Below are 6,000 nucleotides of genomic sequence, written 5' to 3'. Positions count from 1 at the left end.
TTTGCAGTGTATAGGAAAGGCCTCTGAGATGAGTGGACAGAGCTCTCTGAGATGTATAGTGAGGGCTAGCTGAGGTGAGTAGAAATTCTGAGGTGTTTAAAGAGCATTGCATAGAAGTGTAGTTAGTACAAAGGTCTTGTATAGAAATATAATTTGTATTCAGTAAGGTATATATGGATGTTTACCTGAGGTTGTCTACACAAGTAGGTACTACTGTTGATATAAGGATGGTTTTCACTGATGTTTGTGGAGCATACTATGATATGTGTCAAAAGGAGTCTCTAGGATTGGTAGTTTGCAGTCGCTGAGCTTTGTAAGTAGATGTGTATGAATTTCATAAGAGGGCTATATGATGCTTGTCCTAGGGCTCCTTTTTTTGTGTGTGAGAGGGCCCCCTGAAGAAAGTTGGAATGGCTCACAGAGTTGCACAAGGTGTGTGCAATGGAAATTGTAGAAAAAACTCAGTCATCTGTGTTTGGAGGGCCATTTGAGGTGAGTAGTAAGAGTTTGGCGAGATGAGTAGGGAGAAAAAACTGGTGTACAACAGAGAGCACTATGAGGTTAGTGTTAGGATAGGCCTAGGGTTAGGATTTAGTGTCAGGGTCAAGTCATGGTCAGTTTCAGTGTCAGGGAGGACTCTGTGGCATGTAGGGAGGACTTAGGTTTATACTTAGGGTTAGAGTTAGTATCAGAGTAAGAGTCAGTATTTATGGTGTATAGAAAAGGCCATGATGGAGAGTCAAAATTGTTCTCTGAGGTGTGTATATTGAGGCCTCTGTGAGGTGAATATATAGACTCTTTGAGGTATTTATAGAGGGCTTGCAAAGAAACATTGTTTCTTCTTGCAAAGAAATATGGTTTTACTCACTGAGTTATGTAGGGACTTCTCTGTTGTGTGTAGGAAATGCTCTAGATTTGAGAATGGGGGTATACTTTGTTGTGTACAAAGATTAAACAGAGGTGTATAGAGAAGTCTCTCTGAAGTTGGTAGCATGTGGCCTCTAACTTTGAGGACTTTAAGAGGTGTGAAGGATGGTTCTATGATGTGTGTTAGAGAGCTACAAGAAGTGTGTGTGAAGGTCCTTTCAGTTGAGTTGGGAGGGCTCACTCAGGTGTATAGTAGGGTCACTGACATGAGTAGAAAGGGTTCAGTTAGTTGTGTTTGTATGGTATTTTGATGTGAGCAGTGAAAGCTCTGTTAGATGAGTAAGGAGGCAAGGTGATGTAGAAGGGATGGTCCCAGGAAGTTTGGAACGGGGCTCTATATGGTCTGAAATTAGGAATCATGGAGATGAGTAGGCTCGACTCTGAGTTTTCCCATGTAGGTTAACTGAGGTGTGTAATGAGGGTTAATTGAAATTCAGAGGGATAGCACTATGATGTGTGTTTGGAGGGCTCTCAGAATTGTGTAGGGAGGTGTATGTTATGTGGGCAGTGGGATCTATGAGGGGTGTAGGAGTCATGTTTGACATAGTAGAAATGCTATCTCAGTTATGTAGAGAGGGACTCCTAGAGTGAATACTGAGATCTCTGATATGACTAGCAAGAATAAACTCAGGTGTGGAGAGAGAAATATTTGAGGGTAGAAGAGAGAAACTGTGAGGTGTTTTTGTAGAATACTCAGAAAAGTATCATGGGAGTTCTTTTAGGTTTATAGTTTTGGCTCTTGGAGGTAAATATGGAGTACTTTTTGGTTAGTTTTGAGTGCTACAAGAGTTGTATAGGTAGGGTTTATAAAGGTTTGTTAAAAGGGCATTCTGGGGATTGTATAGGATTCTCTCTATGATTTGTAGGGAGGACTGTTGAGTGAGGTGTATTAGGTGGGATGGTCATTGGCAAAAATGAAGAACTAGCTGAGGTGTGTATTTGTGGATGTCTATGGAGAGTAAGGAGAGATCTCTGAGATAAATGAGGACAAACTAAAGTTTGAAAGGAGGACTCTATGAGGTGTGTAACTGGGACCTCTGAATAGTAAAATTATGCCATGGTGTAGAGTCATGGTGTGTGCTGTGTAGCAACAGTTCTCTGGTCCCAACATTGATACAGTGATTGATAAATAATGAGTGTAGGAAATGTGTCTAAGGTATGTATGGATGGCTCTCTCAATTCTATAGAAAGGGCACTTGATATGAGTAGGTAGAGCTCTGAACTGTGTGAAGAGGTGACTGCTATGTGTGTAGAAAGTGTTCACTGAAGTGTGAAGGAAAGGTTCTCTGAGATTTGTAGTACAGATGATTTGAGGTGTGTAGGGAGGCCTCTATTAAGTGTGCAGGAGGAATCTATGGTGGGTGTAGAATGGCTTTTGTCTGCACAGGAGTGCTCTCTGTTGTGTAGTTAGGGCCCTCAGAAATGAATAATGAAATCTATCTGATATGATTAGGTAGAACACAATGAGATGTAATGGGAGTATTCTTTGAGTATAATAGGGGGAACACTTACATTGTTTAGGAAGGACACTAAAAAGTGTATCCAGAATCTTCTCTGAGATGTGTCAGGCCAACCCTCAGAGGTGAGTAAAGAGGGCATTTTAGTGAGTAGTAAGTTGTATCCCAGTTGTGTAGTAGGATGTGTTGTTGCTTGTACCATGGGAATTCTGAGGTTTGAATTAACATTTCACTGGAACTTATAAGGAGTACTCTCTTGGATGTATAGGAAAGGCTTTCTGAGTTTTATAAGTGTTGTCCAATAAAGTGTGGAGAAAATATCCCCACAGGGTATATGAATGGGAATTTGAGGTGTAGAAAAAGCTCTTGGTATTACTAGGCAGTCATTATTTAGATGTGTAGGGAAGTGAGTTTGAGGTGTGAAGGAAAGATTGTCTGAGGTGTTAAGTGGGTTCTCATTTTTATGTAGGGTGGGCTCTCTGACATGTCGGGAGGCCCCTCTGAAGTGTTTAGGAGGGCTTTATGAGGTTTGGAGGAAGACTTATTGATGAGAGTGTAAATATTCACTTAAGTAATCAAAGGGCTATTTGCAGTGTATAGGAAAGTTCTCTGTGGTGAGTCAAAAGTTTTCTCTGAGGTGTGTATTGCAGGCTTTCTGAGGTAAGCAGAAAGGCAGGTGTTTAGAGAAGACTTGCTAAGAAGTATAATTACTAGGGTTTGTGAAGTACTAGTTTGTACTCACTCAAATATGTAGTTATGTCTCTCTGAGGTGTGGAGGGAATGATGTAAGGTGGTGTTCTTTTAAAGGATAGTATCACAGCTTGATCAACATCAAATCAATGAGTTACAAATATGAGAAACAAAATAAATACACACAGACAAAGACTTCTGAGGCTCTGGTGCTTTCTAAATGTAAATCTGAGTGGAGGGCTAGACTCTACTCACTTCCAATGGCCTGTCCTGTTTTGCCTCTGGTCTTCCTTGGGAAATATTGCCAGAGTTGTTGGTCCCAACATTGATACAGTGCTTCCAATCATGGGAAAGTCCCTACTAGGGACTTTCCCTGAGGAATAAGCATCCACAGATGAGTAGTTCAAGAACTCATGGCTCTGGACTTCTGTCTCAACACAAGTGAGCATAATGGGGAGTTTATCTGGAATGTGGGTGCCTAGCTACATCTTCCCTTGACATATACACAAGTGGACATGGTTACACCAACACACCCTGAATCTTATCTTCAGACTGTCCCAGGTGTAGTCAGCTCATCTGGCTCAAAGAGACACTTTGAATTCTCCTCTGGCCATGTGGGTGGTCCTGAAGAAGTCATTATGCCTTACAAGACTTGAACACTTTTGCCATTTATTCCCCTGTGATTATTCTAGTGTATGCTTTTGTGATACAGTGCTTCCAATCTTATACAAATGTATAAGGTCATTTATATATGTACTCCTTGGGAACCCTAATGTTTGAGTCATGTGCCTGTAATGCACCAACATACAGAAAACACAACACAGAAAGGAGAGGAACAAGGGATGATATACAGCTCTAACATGATGTGATTCCAACAGTGAAGCAGGGGAAATCAACTTCTACCTTGTCCTTGTTTCCATTCTGCACCACTGGAAGTTTGTCATGACTGATTTTCAGAGATAGACTCCCTGTGTCATAGATCTTCCAATGCTTCCTGTGCAATTTAGAATTGTTTCAATATTTCTTCTCTTTGTAAGATATGGGTACACTACCAGAGATCACTGGCACCAGAGAATTCTTATTTTCCAAAGCCTGTAGCTTCCCCATCTAAATGAATCCACATCAGTATCTGGTTTTGAAGAAAAATAAATCAGCAAGAGGTATGGTATTTCACTTATAAGATGTAGTTATCAAAAGTCTCATTTCTTTGTCTCCATAGTCCCATAGCAGTGCCACTACTACAATTCTATAGATTTTTTTGGAAAAGTTTGTGTGGCAGCAGGCAAAGTTCCAGGGACCCCATTAAACAGCAAGGAACTAGCATTTCTGTTTTCATTTTTAAGATGAAAATAGATGAAAATATTTTGGTTACAAAACTTATGAATGCAATTTTTTCAAGAAGAAATGATGGTGAATTTTTGAGACAACAACCAGGCTCTCTAAGACCTCTTGCCAGAATGACTGAGCCCCATCTCCAGTATACCTCAGCCTGACTGATCACTCACTGCCTTTGGGGCCCACAGATCGACTGACTGTGCTCTATCACCAGGACCCCCATACCAACTGATTACACCCCACCTCCAGGATCCCACAACCAGACCAAACACACCCAACCTTCAGGACTCCTGCCTGACCAACTGCAACCTGCCTCCAGTACCTCCAGCTGACCACACCCACACCCTGAGCTGCAACTCCCCATTTGCCAACACATTTGGAAGCCAGAGCAGCCATCTTAGATAATCCTGGAAACCGTAGTTCTGATCTTTAGGTGGGGGAAATCCCATCCTGAGACGCCTGTTGGAGACTTGAAGTTCATTGTCAGGGACCTCTTATACATCAGGCTACTGAAGACTGGGAGGTTTGAATATTGTGTGACTGCTACAGTGTAAATTTTCTTTTTTCTCCTTATTGAACATTTTTTTTAATTTCTTTACTTTTCTTGCTCTCTTTTCCTTTTGTTTACATGTTCCCTCAGAGTCTCTTTCTCCCTTTTCCATGCTAACAACCAATATCTTTTGATTATAGTCTCACACTTTCTATTATCTAGAACTCCTATATATTCCTTTCTTATCCCATTAACAGCTACTTCCCACATCCCTCTGCATCCTCTTTGTCCTCCATTAGAAACTGCAGACCTTATTGCAAATCTGTTTGTTATACTGAAGATAGTAATTGAACTCATTCTATTTATTATGACAATATTGTTAATGTCCTCATAGGAGCTATTTGGTCTAGGAATGCATACTGTCTGAATTGGGAACTGCTATTAATGATTTCCCCTTAAAGAAAAGCTTTTGTAAACCTATAAGGCCACTATAAGCCTATAGGTTGGAAACTGCAATGCCCCAGATCTGCACTTCTAGAGGGGAAGATACATGAACAATATGAAAAAACAAGGGAAAAAATGATTTAAACAAATCTGGATTCTATATTAATAGAATCCAACAAAAGTATGGTAGAAGAAATGTCAGAAAAGGACTTCAGATTATTCATGATTAATATGATTCACAAAGCAAAGGATGAGATAAGAGAGCAAAGGCAGGCAATGAATGATAGTACCAATAAGCAGTTGAAACAGCAACTGCAGGAAGCAAAAGATCATTTCAACAAAGAGATAGAGATTCTCAAAAAAAAAAAAATGGAAAGCCTTGAAATGAAGGAGACAAAAAAACAAATAAAAAACTCAATGGAAAGCATCATCAAAAGAGTGGTCCACTTGGAAGACAGAACCTCAGGCAATGAGGACAAAATATTTAATCTTGAAAATAAAATTGCCCAAAGAGAGAAGATGGTAGGAAATCATGAACAGAATCTCCAAGATCTATGGGCCATCATGAAAAGACCAAATTTAAGAATTATTGAGTTTGAGGAAGGCACAGAGATACAAACCAAAGGAATGAACAACCTATTCAATAAAATAATATGA

The sequence above is a fragment of the Sciurus carolinensis genome, unplaced genomic scaffold, assembly GCF_902686445.1.
Source record: "Sciurus carolinensis unplaced genomic scaffold, mSciCar1.2, whole genome shotgun sequence".
NCBI classification, from domain to species: domain Eukaryota; kingdom Metazoa; phylum Chordata; class Mammalia; order Rodentia; family Sciuridae; genus Sciurus; species Sciurus carolinensis.
This window is presented reverse-complemented; position numbering follows the sequence as displayed.